The 19,325-nt window shown below is 40.5% G+C and overlaps 1 protein-coding gene and 1 pseudogene across 2 annotated transcripts in view; one reads left to right on the top strand and one right to left on the bottom strand.

The window, feature by feature from the left end:
- LOC122798199 overlaps nt 1-19,325 on the bottom strand; it is a 648,727-nt gene that overhangs the window by 144,598 nt on the left and 484,804 nt on the right. The gene's annotated exons all lie outside the window — the stretch shown is intronic.
- On the top strand, nt 4,558-5,103 carry LOC122798830 (annotated as a pseudogene).

Genomic DNA, 19,325 nt, shown 5'->3' with positions numbered 1-19,325 from the left:
CCCTCTGCCCCGAAAAGGGCGTCTTCCCTGTGAGTTTCCCCCTATGCCTCTAGGGGAGAACTCAGCCTGTATGTCACGGAAAGGACCCTGAGACTTTTTGTACCATATCTTCCCACTCTTCTGGTTTCTGGAAAAAGGCCGTTGAGAGGAAGAATAACAGACACCCACGGCAGAAAGGGTCTTACCATCCTGTTCACATCTGGCCAGTGTGCTTTTAACCTTGGATCCAAACAATGAAGAGGCTTCGATGGGAGTATTGAGAAAGGAAGCCTTGAAGGGTTCTACGAAATTACACAAGCGCATCTAGGCGTGTCGTCTCAGAACATTGCCTGAACTCGCCGCTCTAGTTGTTAGATATTGATTCAATAGTGGCTAGATGAGAGGCCACTTTGTCATGGACCTCATCAGACACGGCACCAGCCAAAGTTTCAGACAGCTCAGAAATTAAATCTCTTTGAAGCCTGGTAAAGTGTGCCATATAGTTCAGGGACTTGATTGTAAAGGTCACTGATGCAAAAGTACGCTTCCCTAGTCTGTCCAGAGCCTGGAACTCTTTGTTGGGCAGATAGACAGTCTGGATTTCTTCTTCTGCCAGGTCCTTTTTAGTTGCAACCACCACCACCAAAGCATCTACAGGAAAACCTTTGGACCAATGGGGGTCAGTAGCAGGAGGGGATAAAATTTTATCTGGCCTTCGGGGGATGGCCTCAACCATGTCCGGAGCCTTCCACACATGCTGCACGACGAGCCGGACCAGTTCGCCGGCAGGTGGAGTTACCCAGGAGTTAGGGGTCCGGGCTCGAAAGGCCTGAAGGAACACAGACTCTTCAGAGGTCGAGTTTGAGGGTTGCCAGTCACCTCTCTGTTTAAGAATTTCAAGAATATCACCAAAGGATACCTCAGAGGGTGAGCAAGGGGACCCTTCCCCATCATCAAAGTCTGTGTCTTCAGTAAGGGACTCCTCTGTGGAGTCCATGTGCTTCCTCTTCCACGAGCTTTTTTGATGAACTTCCTCAAAGGGAGAAGCTGGGGAAGACCGCGCAAAAAGGGTTTCCTGTGGGAGTATATCCTGAGATCTTTTTCCCCGGTGTCCGCCAGGAGCGACTTATGTACATAGCGGTCCACAGGAAGAGTGATAGCACAGGATCGCCAGTTGATGCCAGAGCCTTCTCCATTAGCTGGAATGCCAGTCCAACTGAAGAGGGGTGAGTGTCCAGGACAGGGGTCACCCCTCTCCTACGTGGCTCAGCCTGGCAACTCGAAGTCCCTGGATGGCTGTGAAACACCAAATTACATACGCCACAGCTGACATTCTGGGTTGTAGCAAAACTCTCCTGCCACAAAGGCAACTGCGGCTCCTTAGTGAGGTCCATAAAGGGAACCGTAGAGGGGGAAGACTGTGCTATATCAAGGGGCTTCAAAGGCAATGAAGGAGGAGAATAAGTTGGGGTCTTTGGCAAAGGGTGATCATCTCCCGAGGAAGGATAGGTCCTGGGGGGTGGGATACCTCTGGCCAAAAGCACTTGATCCACAAGATGCAACATGTCGTGTTCAGAGAAGTTTCTAGTGGATTTCACTAGGGGGAGTCAGGTCTATCCAAAGATGGAGCAAGCTCAGTACCCACCTCGCAGGTCTGCACTGAAAACAATGGGGCTGTAAAGGACTGAACTACAGATGTCTGCACAGAGGAAATCATTGGTGCCGAAGTCATTGTCTGTGCCAACGATAAGGTCGGTACCGAAGTGGTTGTCAGCGCTAAGGCTGGAACCGAAAATATCGGTGCTGATAACTGAATTGTTGGTGTTGAGAGGGTAGTCGGTGCCAGAGCCTTAAGGGCAATGGGCGTTGAAACATCCACTGATGTCGTAACAGTCTGCATCGACTGGACAGTCGGTGCCAGTAAAGAAGTCTGAACCGAGGAGCCCCACGGTACCAATATGGTAAAGGGCACGCTAGTCAGTGCCGAAGTCACAGATGGCACCTATGGCCTCGGTGCTGAAGGTCTAGGCACCAAAAGCGCTGGAGCCGAAGAAGTCAAATTCGAAGTGGAAAGCTTAGCTTTCTTGGGTCTCGGTTCATGGGAGTCCCCAGCAGGGGACGAAGGAAGAGACTTGGCCTTTAAATATTCATCACTCTTTTTCTTATGGGGTCTTGGAGGGGTTGAAGCCTCCGACCCAGAAATAGCCTCTGAAAAAGGAGATTTAAGTAGCCCCTTCAATATCAATTTATTTTTTCTCTCAATCAACGTCCTGTTAGAGAAATTCTTACAAATCCCGCAGGGTAGGTCAACTGTTAAATGAGGCACACCCAAGCAATAGACACACAGGGAATGTGCATCTGAAGTAGGTAATTTATGGCCACAATCTGAACATCTTTTAAATCCTGGACTACCTTTTATATCTGCCATGTTAGAAAGAAAGAAGGAAAAAACAGAAAAAATACCAGCAATGGTACAAGAATTACCCAAAGGTAAGAAGGAAAGGGGGTTTACCAACGATGGTAAAAAAGAAATTACCTCGCGGTAAAGAGGAGGAAAGGAATTGAAAAAATTCAAGAAAGGATAGTCGCTAAATGCGATACGGTAAGAGAAAACTGTCTAATAACTTTTCTGTGAGAAAAGGTTGTTTTAGAATTTAGTATGACGAAAAATATTGTACTTAGCTCAAGAGAAGTAGCTTGACACAACCAAATGGCGATGTGGCAAACGAAAGTTTGGGTAACAGGGAGAGGGAAATTCTGGGTTAAGAGTTTTAGCTCGAGAGTTTGTAGCTGACACTGAAGATGGCTGGCTCGGTTCCAAGGTCGGAACCGATACCCCACACGTAAGGAATGAACGAGGATTAACAATATCAGATCATTTTTTTCATACAAGTCAAGAGAAGGATTGGAAAAGACACAGGATAGCAGTGTTGTGAACAAACTGATTTCATGTACCACTGAATCTTTCTCATGGGGAATCTGGCATATGAGATAATTTGATTTGTGGATGGCATGAACCTACTGTATGGGCTGTCAGAATACTTCTTGCTGAGGTCATTTGTAGATTTATGAGGGATAGGAAATAAGCTGTAAGAAACTGGTCTTTTTTCAGAGGAAGAAAAACCATCCTGATTGAAGGAACTAGAAGACATCCTGAAAATACCACAGATCAAGTAATTTCTTGGGTGGATTTCTTGGTGTTCATATTGAATCCTAGTTAAAGAAAGAGACTGCTTGTGAAGTGCAGGTTCTAGAGAAGTTTTTGAACTGAAGTAGCCTGAATCAGGAAATCGCCCAAGTGTGAATACATATAGATACCCTGGAGCTATGTCAGAATTGTGAAAACCCCTGGTGCTTTAAACACAAACAGGAAAGCAATAAATTGAAAATAATATCTTGATGTACAAAAATCTAAGAATTGGCTGTACTTTCGATGAACAGGGATATTCACACAGGCATGTTTTAAGTCCAAGGTAATTAAAAAGGCATGGGAAACATGAGAGAAAAATATTTTGGAGGGTTAGCACCTTGAATTTTGGAAATTTTAGAAAGGCGTTTAAAATGGATAAGTCTCTATATTCTTTCTTTTTTGTGGGACTAGGAAAATCAAACTTATTTTCTTTTTTGAGAGGAAGAAAAAGGTTCTATAATCTCATAAAGGAACAGATATAAAAGACTTGGAGGAACCAGATGCTTTTAGTTTGAGGGGACCTGAATTCTAGATGGTACAGGGGAGAATTCCATTGTAGTCTCTACCCATTCTTTAGGATATCCAAATTCCAAGTATCTTAAGTTATTGTTCTCCAAAGGAAAGATACTGAGAGAGCTTTCTTGACAGGTTGGGAGGGATTTGGCCAATGTAATGGAAGGGGGAAGAAGGAAACAAAAAGTTAGAAAATGGAACATTTGCCTGGAAAGGATCCCTTGGATCCTTTGAAATCAGATTTGGGTTTGTCCTGCCACTTTTTCCTTTGAAAATGTATTTGCCTTCTGTTAAGAGTTTTAAGAGCTGTGTAAAAAGAGACCAGACCTGGAGGGGTACTTCCTGTGGAACTTGGGAACTGAGGAAAGAAAAAGTTGCTTAAATACTTGCATTATCTTTCCTCAAGTTTTTTGAATATCTCAACAGAAGAAGAGCTAAACAATTTACCTTATCTAAAGGAGCATAAAGCAGTTCATCATTAACATCATCAGGCAGAGACTGAAGTCTAAGCCAAACATACCTGCTAAGGACCACACCAGAAGTATCAGCATCTTCATACCCACATCTAATGGAAAACCTAGCTACTTGGGAGTCTGCGTTAAGTACATCCTGTAAAGAAATCTTAGTGTCCGAGTTATGGATTTTACATAGTAATTTAGCCAGGTTATCAAAACTAGAAAACATATGTTTTGTTGAATATTATAATAATACATATTTTTAATTACTTGTATAAAATTGTTATGATATTTCTCTTATGTTAAAACAATAAACCTGTTTTGAAAAAAAAAAAATTAGAAAACATGTATCTGGTCATACGAATCTGATAATTAAGCCCACAGAAAGACAAAGTGGCAGAAGCATAGATTTTTCAATATATGTCCATGATCCCATTATCCATTGACATCAGTGCTGAGGATATAGCTGTCTGGCATGTCCCCAATAACATACCTCTCAACAAGTGGAGATCTGATGCTATTCTGCAAGATCACACTGAAAGACAGTTCTTTCCAAAATATGGAAACAACCTGCAAGGGCTCTTTAAGAAACTGCCTCTTGTCTGGAATGGCGGGAGCTGCCCTGAAAATAACAGCCCTGCAATACCAGTGGTGTATGATTTTGGAAATGCAGAAACCACTGCTAATCATTATTCACCCAATGGCAGAAATGAGTTTATTACTGGTTACGTCCAATTTTGTGTTTTCAACACTGAGAAGGCTGCCTTGGCAATGTGCTTAGGAGTCAAAGTAACAAACTGCAATTCAGAACATCACTGTATTGGAGTTGGTGGCTTCTTCGCAGAAGGTAATCCGAGCCAGTGCGGAGATTTCACTCGATTTACCTGGAATGGTTATGGAACTGGCAGAGACTAGAGTGTAACCAAGAATATGCTGGAATCGGCTGCAATGATATTTTATCATTAGGCAACTTTAGCTTCCAGGAGTCACAGTTTTACTCAGACTTTTTCATTTCTATTACATAATTACATCTTCCTAGTATGCTCTTTGGTTAATACAGATTTCTCAGTCCACAAAAGCGTTACACTAAGAATGACACAGGCAGGTAAAATCTGTTGTAGTTTATTCCACAAGTAAACATCTCTGCTTCATCAGATCCACCATATTCACAACAGAAGCAGCTTAAATACTACATACCCCACCAATCATGAGCCAAATTGACTCACATATTTTAAATGTCTTTGTTATATATGAATGTTTTTTACAATATTTCTTGGGTTGTATGTATTTGTACCTTTAAATGAAAACAGGGTGTGTGAGTTAATTTGGCTCATGATTGGTGGGGTATGTAATACTTAAGCTGCTTCTGTTGTGAATATGGTGGGATCTGATGAAGCAGAGTTTTTATTTTCTGTGAAAGTGCTTATCCTTGTTTACTTGTGGAATAAACTACAGCAGATTTTACCTGCCTGTGTCGTTCCTAGTGCAATGCGTTTGTGGACAGTGTTTATACATTTTTTGGCTGCTTGTTGCACTTGGTTTACCCGAGTTGTGCATAGCTGTGTTTCTGCAATACAGATTTCTCAAATTAATAATTTTCCAACCCCCTGTTCTGCCATGTTCAAATGAAAGCCTCCCATTTTTAGCTAGTACTGAAATGTACTCCAGAATATCTTTTATAACTTCAGACAAACACTTTGGTGACAAAGTACTACTAGTAAACTGAAGAAGTCATTATATGATACTACATAAAATGAATGTTCTACTTTTGCAACTGTACCATATTTATGCAATGTAATCCACTGTGTTGTGAGCCCTGTCCACTAAGAAAATGTAGTATGAGGGACTCTATCCATCTCAAATTACAGGGAGGATCTTACCAAAGGTGGACCTATGGCACAAGCAACCCTCTCTGCTGCACCTCTGTGCTGGAAATGTTAAGACATGAATAACACGAAAGGAGCTAGTCAACTCCCTCTATACCACACATCATCTCAATTCCTTTTTACTCTTTTCTTTCCATAGCATTGATCTTTAAATGCATATTTATATGACAGCTCCATATTCTCTGCCTGTTTTATTCCCTTTTTGATGTTATTCTTTGTTGTCAGCTAAAATACTCACTGTCTATATAAAAGCAAAATATTCTTCATTTTCTTCTTATGTATGGTTGCTAACAGAACTGTATGTACCACTATTCTGTTAAGTTCGATCAGTAGTTAAAACACCATGATTCTGATTTTTCAAAAGTTATCAACATGAAAGTCCTTTTGCTAGTGACAATGTTTACATTACCCAACCAATCTCTGAACAATACACTCTTTATTTTAATTGACAAATTCTGAAGTTACTCCATTTGAAGCAAAGTTACAGAAGCCCTTTCAAGCTTGTGAAGCTTTCAAATAAAAAAAAATCAGAAAAGGTATTATACTTGATGAAGTGTGAGTGAGCGTGAAAATACTTGTGCTTTATTTGAATAAAGTTTCTCTTCTGCATGGTTCCTGGCTGTCAGTTTTTTGTTTGTTTTACAATTTCACAGGTCCTGTGATCAGCAAAGAAATGCTGAAGGTAATGCGTTATTTACATGAAAACACTTTTCCAATACTGCATAATTACGTACTTCTCGCCATGTTTTGAAATCTGTTCAGTTTATCTCCTGTGGCTATACAGCCAAAAGAAAAGCACAAAAAGGACTACACAAAGGCACCTGTTAACTTGGTTTCTAGTTATAAACAGATTGCAAGGACTGAAGTTACTGGAATGTGAGACAATGGCCACAGTTTGCAAGCACTTTCATTTACAGCAAGACAATAACCCGCTGCACAAAAGGTGCTTCAACATCTAAATTCTTGCAACGGCTGCTTTTAGTTACATAAATCAGAAATCAAGAGGCTGGAATGCTGATCATTTCTGAGACTGGGCAGGATTACAAAGAAACTTGATATATTAAAAGCTCAGAATTTTGGTCGCTGGAGCTTTAATGTGAATGGTATTAAAGTGCCAGGGTACGTAGTTAAGGATACCATTTCATGCTGCCTGGAAGATCAAGTTTAGGAAAGAGATTATTCTTACCACTCCTCAAACTAGTTCATGCAGAATTCTGAGCCCAAAACATTCATGTTTTATTCTAACTTAGCTGATAAGCTAAGACTTAAATATCAAATCTAGTGTTGTGCACCTCCCTCTTCCACGACCTTTTAACACGTCATTGAGGGAAAGGATAACACTTCGTTATTACTTACTATGAGAGACATACACCAAACTTTTAGCAGTGTACATTATACTCTAAAACACTGCATCAACAGTGGTCTGCGGCTCTTAACAGATATTTAGAATTTATTAATTGAGTGCTCACAGTGGATCATCACAGATTTTTTTTTTCAAAAGAGATTTTTGAACACAAGGAGGTTATGTGTCTAGTTCAAAGTCACTTAGTAAATAGACAGAAAAACAATAGCATTAAAGTATGTATCTTGAATTTGCAGCTCAACACTTTCAGTAGATTAACCTACTCTGCCTTCTTGGATTTTGCTCCTGAGATTAAACGTGGTATAAAGCTGCTAAAATGCTTGTGTATATATTGCAGAGGTGTAGCTAGGGTAGGGTGAAAGGTGTGGCTGTTCCAGCACAGGGTGTTATGGGACACAATTGGCAGAAATGTTATAACAGCATCAGTCACAGGTGAAGCACTTCATGTGTGATGTGTGGTATTACAACTGCAGCAAACAAGCCACTTGATACATTTGTAAGTGGTCTCCAACAGTTTCATTGTGGAGAGGACTGATTTTTATCAGAGAAATGCCCAAGGCACCAGATAACATTTATATAGGTTTATAGGGTCATACTAGGCTAACTGCCCTAAAGGGCAATTTTAAGCCTAGCCAATTACCCCATGTGAGAATCAAACCCTGGACCTTCTGTCTGCAAGGTAAACACCTTAACCATTATGCCATGGCTCTGATATATTGTTTACATATAAACTGTCATTGCTCTTTTAAGTTTAATGTGTAATGTAGCCACTTTGAGAAGTAATCTAATTCATACTGCAATTTCTAATCGATAATCAGTAGGGTGTGAGATGCTTAAGGGTTAAATACCGTTTATGCTGAGCTGCCATGTTTTTACTACTAGAAAGTTATCAATTTGATGAAACTAATGGTGAATCCTGACATTTCTGATCTAACCAACAAAAGATATTGAGCAACCATCATGACCAGCTTCTAACATGCTGTCAGGACTGTGATTTTCTCAGTGACTGAAAACCAAAAATATACTTTAACAGTTGCAAAATCATGCCATACCACCCTGAGCAACTGTAAAATTTCAGAGATGAATACTTTTACTGAAAACTGTTGCTTTACCTTGGAAGTCTTTGTTTTACAAAAACTTACACCGTTTAGCTCAGAAAAAGAATGAATTTCTTTTGCCATGATGAAGTTTAACCCACCAGCTCAATTTGACTTCTTGAAATTCTTTTGCTGGTCTTTCAGGAGACAAGGGTTCACGGTATTTTGTGTAGTTATCAAATCAGACAAAGAAACAAATGAAATCCAGACAAACACACTTCTCTATGCAATGGACTGAGAGGCAGAGGTTATATACAATTCCTTTTCATTTGCAGAAGCCAATGGTATATCTGAGTCAGTGATCAGCTAAGTCAATAGCATTTTGTGTATAAAAAAAACAAAAGATGAAAAAAAAAATAAGGCACAGAACTGCAACTGGAATGGCTAATGTATAAGAGTCTCAAAAATCTACAACCTGCAGTAAGTCTAACTTTAGAGAAAGCAATATAGATCACCTGAGAGGCAGAATTAGTAAAAAGGCTAAATGTTAATTTTAAACATGACAGATTGCAAGTGTGTTATAAAACACAGTTAATGGCAAGCTTCATAAAAGGCATAATTCTGGTTAAATTAAATGAATGTTCAGGAAGCAGAGTGAGAGTTAATCTGGCAAATGCAGAAAATGTGATCTTTAAAATAATAAGCCAAAGCAGTGTGCGTGTACGAAGTGTCAGAGATGTAAGAAAATAGCTGATTAAAGAGGTTGCTTCTAAAAATGTGAATGAAACTAAAAGTAATGGGCAGAAAGCATTCTTCTTGAGTTCAGTCAATACTGTGTCTGATATAGAGGCAGAGTGATAAGTTAAAATTTGTACTCATGGAACAGCTGTGAGCTTCATAACGATATAGGAGCTGGCATCCCTGTGATATCATGTGCTACATACAGAAGTGTCTCAAAGCATCCGCAGTTGCATGAGGACAATATTACAATTCATAGTCCTGCAGGCAAACTCAAGTGCAATGAAAAATTGCTAGCCATTTCTATGTGAAGGGAATACTACTCTGAGTTTTAATTTTATGTGGTGGAGGGTCTAGATAATACAGTCAGCAAACGCTGTGTCATGCATTCCGGCCTCGCTTGCCAGAACTGATGAAGCCAGTGCAAACATGGTTGGAAAAGTCTGCCTGCTTAATTGTGAATCAGTAAAAATTAAGCTAACACCAAATGTTGTTCCATATGCCTTGATCCTACCCAGGAGGTTGCTATTTCCTATGCTGCCCTAAGCAGAGACACAATTTGAACAAATGGAAAGCCTTGACGTTGCTAGAAGTGTAATTGAACCAACTAAATGGTGTGCTCCCCTGGTCTCAGTAACTAAAATGAACATATATGAATATGTACTGATTTAAAAAGGTTTAATGATGTAGTTGCACAAGTAAAGTTCATACTGCCTACATTATAAACGTAGCACCCAAGCTGGTTAATGAAAGGTGTTTTCTACTCGATGCTTTCAGTAAATTCTGATAAGTGCATTAAAACAAAAAGTCAAAACATGGCAACCTTCTTTACAACTATGGGATGGCGCTGTTTTATAAGCCTGCCATGTGATATAACCTCAGCATCTAAAATCTTTCTGAGTAAGATGATGGATTTACTCAAAGATCTGGATAGTGTTGTTGGTGCTATGGGTGACATCCTAGTGGGTTCGGGGTTAGAGGTAGTGCTGCACACACTCAAAAGTTCTAGTCCACAGCTAAGCCAGGACAAATGCTGCTCTGGTAAAATAGAGGTTTGGTTCTTTGGGCATCACATTAATGCTAATATTAATAATCAGGATGCAAACAAAGTCCGAGCAATAGCCAAGTTGCAAAATCTGTTTTTTGTGACTGAGGTAAGACAAGCCCTGGACATTATCAATTATTTTGGCAAGTTTGTACCAGACCTTTTCACAATGCTTTATCCTTTCACAGACTTGTTAAAGAAAAATATGGCATTGCTCTTGGGACATGTTCAAGTCAAAGCATTCAGGAAAGTAAAACAAATGTTATCAACAGCTCCAGTGCTAGAGGACTATGATATCACTCACTATTGACATCACAGTACTCTGGCTCCAGTGCTAGAGGACTATGATATCACTCACTACTGACATCATAGTACTCTGGCTCCAGTGCTAGAGGACTATGACATCACTCACTATTGACATCATAGTACTCTGGGGCTCCAGAGCTAGATGACTATGAAGTCACTAAATTTATGACAGTGAGCACAGATGCAAGTAACTATGGCTTGTGCACAGCATTAATTGAAATAGAAGAAGTGTTACATTCTGTTGCCTATTGCTCCTGAATGCTAACAGATGCTGAAAAGAGATATTCACAAACTGAAAAGGAGTACCTGGCAAATGTGTGGGAATGTGAGAAATTTTCTAGATACCTACTGAGGCCTGAGGACTTCTAGCTTTAGAATCACCACAAACCATGAGGTTCCATTAATTAATTCATGTATGACTTGGACAAAATGCCACCAAGGTGCCAGAGACTGTTAATGAGACTAAAAATGTTAAATACTAAAGCAATATACAAGAAGTTCAGAGGCACTAAGCTCACACGCAAGAAGACCATCAAGAAGCTCAGCTACATCGTTCAGGACTGGTGTAAGACTAACAATGTCCCCCATTAAGTAGACACCCTCCCCATATCCTCCATGAAAAATTGTGATCAGACTGGTTTAAATGCTGCTTGGGATCAGAGTGGAGCAAGCTACAGACAGTGGTACATAGTTTATTTCCAATGAGTTTCAACAGTTTGTCACTGAGTACAGTTTCACCTATACTACATCATGTCCTCACTAGCTGCAATCAAAAGGCGAAGATTAGAGCAGTACAAACAGGGAGAAAGATATTAAGACAAACAGATCCTCACAAAGTACTCATGGCATACCAAGCTACTTTACACAGGAGAAAGGCCTTCACAGCTAATGCTTAAAAGAAAAGTATGTGTCAGAGCCATGGACTAAAACTAAATGCCAAGAAATGCAGAATAGTATCCTTTGGGAAGTCGTCCATCCCTGGTAACTATCATACTGACAACACACCCCTTACAGTTGACCCAGTAGTCAGGGACTTAGAGATAGGTATGTATCCTAGAGACTAACGTGTCTATGGAAAAGGCTCCACATCCATGTGAAGCAGAGCTCCTCCCTAACCTAATTCAAGTGCAACTTGGGACAACTGGACAGAAAACTGGAAATTCATCCCTAGTTTGCCACCTATGTCTCTAATGGACACAGGTAACCTGTAAATGGTTCATCTCCCAGGCCGACACTTAACGCTTATCAAGGGTATCAGAACTTGTCACAGATTTGGGATGCATGGCTGGGCCTAAAAAGGTCCTTGTGGCCAATATCTTAATAAACACCTATGTGTGTGTGTGTGTGTGTATATATATATATATATATATATATATATATATATATTACATATGTGCTCTCATGCGCGCGCACACACACACACACACACACACACACAGATATATATATATATATATATACACACATACACACACACACATATATGAATATATACATAGCTATGCCTTGCTTTTGATTTAACTGCTTGTAAATCAACATGTGTTTAAATCGATCACATTTGGGCGATAAATGCAAATGGTTGCCAGGTGTGAGAGCAACAATATGCAGGTAGGGGAATATTCACCTTCTCCAGGGATTATGTGATCTCAGAGTTAGCATATATAATTAGCAAGGGGTGTGGTGGGTGCAGGAGGGCTTACCCACCTCCAAAAAATTATTTTTTGCAAGTACTGAGGTTCTATCTTGACACATACGCTTTAATGTGTCGACGTTACGGAGGCCAACGTATGGACTACTCTTACGTATGGAGTACTCTATCAAAGTGAGTAGATCCATACATACATATGTGTATATATATATATACATACACACACTCATATATATATATATATATATATATATATATATATATATATATATATACATATATATATATATATACATATATATATATATATACATATATATATATATATATATATATATATATATACACACACATACATACACATACATATACATACACATACACACACAAACACAGATCTGCCTCACTTGATACAGAATGCAAAACATAAAAAACAGCAACCAAAAAAAGATTGAAAAAAATTTGTCGACCATACACACAAGTACATGTTCTGAGAAATGATCTTGGCACATGAAATAAAAAAAGCAATGGGCCAGATTCATGAACATTTCCTCTTAGTGCTGCTAGCATGTGCGTGACAGGTTATTTGATATTCATTAAACAGTTGTACATTTCTTGTATGGTCTCAAAACAAGGGTAAATGCTCACCAAATGATATATAAAAATCAGTGCATACCAAGATTATATATTCCCTGTTCCGAAGAAGGGATGGGCCTCCTTGAAATTGATTACATGTACATATCTGCAATCGTGGGACTCCACACATATCTGCTGACCTCACGAGACACAAACATAGTGAAAGTTTTGATACATGAGGAGAATAAATCTAAGATGACTTCTCTGCTTAACCTAGCAGAAGCATAGTGTCAAGCAGGAATAGGTTCATAGGTAGGTACTAGGCTATCAGCTCAAGGGCCTTTGTAAGCCTAGCCAACAAGCTTCCCTGGCTTACGCCACCCAAGAAAGTTATTTTCCTGTGCCACTGTCGAGCAGAGACACAGAAGTGATCCCCGGGTGTATTTCCTATTTCCCATCCACTCATCAAGATTTTTCTTTAAGAGTGCTAATGAAGAACTTTGCTTGACATAAATGGGTAGACTGTTCCAGAGTATGGGAAGTCTCTGGGACAGGAAGCTATCCCTCCAGCATGTCCTGTTTATTGTGGTGACAAGGTTTAGGTCCCTAGAGCATGTAGCTCAGAGGGATTGGGATTTCTTTAGGTGTAACATGTCCAACAGCTCTAGGTTTGACATAGCTTTGTATGTTAGGCAGAGATCACCTCGGAGTAGGTGATATGCTACGGAGTAAAGCTGGAGTTGTTTGAGACAGTCAGTGTAGGGCATTTGTTTGAGGCCAGTAATCCTCTTTGTGAGGTACTTCTGTGGCCTTTCCAGCTGCTGCAGATGTCTTGTGAGGTATATTCCAAAAGGGGCGTTGTACTCTATAATGGGTCTAAGGAGTGTCGAGTAGGGGGGAACAATGACCTCTTTCTTCCTGGATGACAACCCGTTTATGATGAGGTTTGCCACATAGAAGGACTTCCTGACTACTGTGGCGATGTGACCATCAAAGGAGAGACTACTGTCCAGCTGGATCCCAAGGTCTCATCACACATTCGTTGTTAAGTAGATTGCTGCCTATGTGGTAGTTCATGGGTACAGAGTTTTTACCAAAGATGATGACACTGCACTTTTTGGCAGTGAGCTTGAGGCCATGGTTCTGACACCAGGCATCTATCTCACCGAGGCCTTTCTGTAGGATGTCCACATCATTTGGGGGCTTGACTATGGCTCCTAATTTGCAGTCATCTGCAAACTTCATTAGCCAGAGCCTTCTGTGTTAGCCTGTACTTCAGAGAAGTAGATACCAAACAGGAGAGGTCCCAGGACTGAACCCTGTGGTATTCCACTTGTCACTGGTTTGAGGTCAGATTTGGAGTCTGCAACTTTTACAGTGTGGGTTCTGTCAGTGAGCCAGTTGGCAACCCATCTTGTGACGTAGGGATATATACCTAGTTTAGTGAGTTTAGCTATAATTCCAGAATGGGGGATGGTGTCGAAAGCATTGGCAAGGTCAAGATAGGCTGTGTGAACCACCTTACCTTCATCTACGGCTTTAGTGACTGCCTCAAAGAAGTCAATCAGGTTCAGGAGGCATGATCTGCCTTTCACAAACCCGAACTGGGTGGGATCCAGAGTTTTGTTTATAAGTTCCATGATGATACGTTCCATGGCCTTGTAGACCAGACTCATCAGGCTAATAGAGAGATAGTTCCATTCAGTGAGCACAAAGCCTGTTGTGAGGCTATTACTGAACATGGTGCTTAGGTGGGGAGCCAGTTCGTTCTGAAGTTCTTGTAAAATGCAACATGGGATGTTGTCCGGTCCCATGGATGCTGTGTTTTTGGCTCTAGAGAGTGCAGCTTTTACCTGCGTAGTTGTGATTACAGGGACTCTGCATTCTTCCTGTACAGATATGGGCCCTTTAGGGGGTGGGGGGGTAAAGTTAGCACTGAACCTATCTGCCAGGATGTTGGCAGTATCAGTTGGTTCAGTAATTTTTGTGTCATTGTGCTGCAACTCAGAGCAACTCTGGGTGTTGCCATCTAGATTCTTGACATAGCTATAGAATGCTTTGTGGTTGTCCTTAGAATTAGTGGCGATTTTGTTTTCGTAGCTAGCTTTGGAGGATCTTATAAGGGATCTCATCTTCTTACTGAGGCTGACCAGGGAGCTCCTCTACTCATGGGATTTTACTCTTTTGCAACAGTTTCTTCCTTCTATTGTACAGTTTGTTTATGGCACCAGATTGGCTAGCACGATCCATGCACTCGTCTAAGTGCTTATAGAGTGCATTTGTGTAGGATTCAGCAGTTGTAACTGTATTGTCCATCTGCATGGGTGTCATGAAGTTCACCACTTCTGTCTTAAGAAGCATGGAGTTTTCTTTGGAGAAATTTTTTACCGTAGTTTTCTTAATGGGGGGCGGGATGTGGATATCAAGGGTGATTAGCTTATGGTCGGATTGGACCAACAAGGAGATGACTTCAGGCATGGAACACTGGTCACTCATGTTGGTAATGAGTAGTTCTAGGATATTGTTGCCCCTAGTGGGGGTGTGGATAAGTTGATCCAGGGCATTGGAGTTTATGAATTCCAGAAAGCGTTGAGCTAAGGAGTTGGTACAGGAGTAGCTTTCCCAGTTAATGGTGGGGTAGTTGAAGTCGCCCATTAGTAGGGTGTTTGGTTGAACCCTAATATTTTCCAGTACATCAAGAAAAGAGGAGTGGGAATCCTGGGGGATGGTGGGGGATCTGTAGCAAGCTACAATTTGGATTGCAGTTTTGTCCAGAGTTAGTTGCACTTGGATAACCTTGGATGCATTATGCTGAGCAACTAGCCTGGAGGTGTGGATATCCTTAATGAATATGGACACACCTCCGCCTTTGGTGTTTCGGTCCAGGTTACATGGCTGAAAAGTGTGGTATGAGTTATAGCCTTGTAGGGCAGGGGTGATCTCTGGAGCCTTGAACCAGGTCTCAGTCACTGTACAGATATCCATGTTCTCCATTTTAAGGAGTGCCTCGAGTGAGTGCATTTTGAGATTTAGACTTTTAGCATTGAATGGAAATCAAACCAGAAGTAGATAAAAATCAGGCAGCAACTGAATGTGCCAAGAAAAACAGAAGAAAGAATATAAGGTGAAGGATCAGATGAAAAGGCAAGAAATGTGGAAAATGTATAGATATTTATTATTTATTTATTTTATTTAACATTTGTTGACCGGGAAAGTCCGACTAGGTTCCACAGAGCCTGTTTTCAGCAGAGGCCCGGGGAGAAATGCTCCAGATGTAAGTATAGAAAACTTCTGGAAGAACCTCATGTTGATCAGGAATGAATGCAGAAATGGTTAATGGGAGGTGAATTAAAATCAAGAGATGAAAGGTTAATATTGGCTGCTCATGACAGTGGGCTACTTGCACGCTGGTTTACAAAGTCCACTGAACATGTGAGAGAAACAGACAAATGTAGGTTTTGTAAAATCAAACTGGAAACAGTCACACACCTCGTTGCTGGTTGTGACATACTAATGGTAGAAGGACTGTACACTGAAAGGCATAATAATGTGGCGAGACTGTTGCACTGGGGATTGTGCAAACATTATGGTTTTGAAGTGGCTAAAAAGCATTGGAAACATGAGCCACAAAGCATCATAGAAAATGATGAAGTCTACATCACATGGGATTCATCCATTACCAACAATTCAAAAGACAGATGCTAGAAAACTGGATATAGTGGTCCAGGACAAGACAAAAATAGCATTGATCATTGAAATCACCACACCCAGTGACTACAGTGTCCTGCGTACAGAGAGACAAAGTTATAAAATATCAGGATCTGCAAGCAGAAATGAGAGCAATGTGGAAGAAAGATACGCAAATAGCTCTAATAGTAGGAGGAGCAATGGGTCTTATAAAAGTGAATCTAAAATCTTGTTAAGATATGCTACCAATACATGTAACTCTAAGAACTGCAGGACGAGTCATTACTGGGCACATTGCGGGTGCTGTGAACAGCACTTTTGGCTGACACCAAAGAGTGAAACAATACTAATTTCATGAACTTTAATCATACTTTGACTTAGAAATGGGGTCCATTTCAGTCACTGTATTAGAAACCCAAGGGATATGGAGAAATTAAAGAAGGTATAAAGTGATTGTGTACATTCAGTGTTCCCTTTTGCCTAGAAATCCAAAATTTTTTGGAATATAACCATGAAGACACTTAGAAAAAAATGTTAGGGGTTGCTGCCATCATTAATCTGTACATGCAACAGACTTTAATACAAGGTGCTGCTGCCAGACCTTGGCCAAAGAGAAAAGTGTTGAGACTCCATTTAACGTATCATGGACTGCATGATACAGAAATTATACAGTGATACAAGGTGGATAAGTAAACTACTGCCCTCACCCAAGACCCCAGGGAAATTGTGTAAAACCCATCCCAGTGTACACAAAGGTATGTGTTGCTTTCAGGGGCTCATGGGGGGATATATTAGGGGTGTCACAGGCCTTAGCTTCCATAAATTTACATAATTTTCTAAATGCAATGCTGCAATATACAAAATGATCATATTTGGTTTCCCTGAACCAGAGAAAAGACAGCAACAAGTTTTGTGCCATAGCACTCTTCCCTGAGGTTTTGGAGACTATAGGTTGAATGCACACAAAGAAAAGCCCCACACAGTGAACAGGGAAGGAGGTACATCAACAGAAAAGGATATTGCTCCATTAATTTCAGTAGCATACCGCCTGCTCAGAGGTGATCTCTGCCTGACGTACAAGGCCATGTCCAATCAGAATCTGATGGATATGCTTCACCTCAAAAAATCCAAATCCATCAGGACCACGAGAGCTAAAGACTTAAACCTCGGCACAAATATGAATAGGACATGCTGGAGGGATAGATTCATAACCCAGAGGCTTCCCATGCTTTGGAACAAGATCCCAGTTCGTATTAGGCAGAGCCCCTCACTGACTCTCTTCAAGAGAAATCTTGATGAGTGGATGGGAGATCGTAAGTTTACCCCAGGGATCACATCTGTGTCACTGCTAGACAGGGGCACAGTAAACTAATTCTATTATATAAGGGACCTTCATTGTGTCACTACTAGACAGAGGCACAGTATTCTATATTTATTCTGTACATTTTTGTACCATTTCATGGGGTGGCAAAAGCCACATCACTATGGCTAGGCTTACAAATGCCCCAGGGCAGATAGCCTAGTACTATACTATGAAACTATGAAACTGTTAGGTTGTGTGTTTGCAGGTAATTCCATGACTCACACATATGGCACACTTGTGACCTGTATACAAGGTTTGCTAAGGGTGACTTTTCACAAGGGCATCTAGTGGGGGATACAGGTTATGCACTGGAACCTTGGCTCATGACACCCATGAGAAACCCACACACCTCATTGAGCAAGGATACAAATGATTCCCATGCTCAAACTAGAAATATAATAGAGCATGTATTTAACTTGCTCAAATAAAGGTTCTGCTGTCTAGACACATCAGAAGGTGCCCTGTAGTACAACCCAGCCACCTGTGCCAAATTGCTCACAGTTTGTGCTATGTTGCATAATTTAATTCTCAGGAAACAGCTCCAACAAGGACAACAAGGCCCTGGATCACAGTTCTCAGTACCATAGGCAAAGCTAGCTGCTCCAGCAGATACAGATGGAGTCTGAAGAAGAACCAACAGTTGCAGGTGGTGCTGGCAGATGCAGATGTGCACAATATGGCATGGATCTGGCTAACAGGCAAAGGATAGCACCTGCAATTACTACCTAACTGAAAACAAAGATCCTAAGCACATACAAATATTAAAACCGATGCCTTCCAAAGTCCTCAACCTTTACTTAACCATGTAATGGTTGCATTCTGTCAGCATCAGACAGAGTCAACACCAACATCTTGTAGCTACAGTATTACCCAAGGGAAGTACTGAACATGTAAAAAAAAACTCCTTAATGATTACTTTCATATGCAAATAATTTTTTGTCAAGAGGATGAAACATGCCTCAATTCTACTGTAATATCAGCAGTAAGTCATGAGTAAATTATGCAATATACATCTACGATTGTGCCCAATACTATGCACTGTACATGAGAGTTAATCAATACAGATAACTCAACAGTGACTAGGTCAATGTTAGCCATCATTTGCACAAGTTTAAGAGGAGGCAAGAATTCATAACTAGTAAAATTGAATTACTAAGAATAATGCAACAAATACAATGGCAGTCAACAAGTATATAATAAATACTTTACAAGTAAACAGGAAAAAATAAATATTCATGAAACAATTTTTGAAAACATGATGAAAGCAAGTATCGCACTATGCAAGCATTAACTATTCATTTTGGGCATTAGACATAGGCAACTCAGTCGCAAAGAAATGAACAAAGGGCATGGCACAGTCATTATCACTTGCACACGGTGGTGGTGGGGGGTTTACAGGACAGCAAACTTGACAAAGAAATTAGTGTATATGGGTAAGAAAACCAGTTTTTCAGCAAGTATATAATTTTCAAGGCCAGTACCCACAAACTCCTATCATTTAGTAGTAATTGTTTGTAGTAGTTGTAGTAGTTGTGTGTG

This window comes from Protopterus annectens, chromosome 3.part1 (genome assembly GCF_019279795.1).
Source record: "Protopterus annectens isolate FY-2018-M chromosome 3.part1, PAN1.0, whole genome shotgun sequence".
NCBI lineage: Eukaryota > Metazoa > Chordata > Ceratodontiformes > Protopteridae > Protopterus > Protopterus annectens.
Note: the sequence above shows the minus strand (reverse complement) of the source record. Positions and strands in the feature narration are given on the sequence as shown.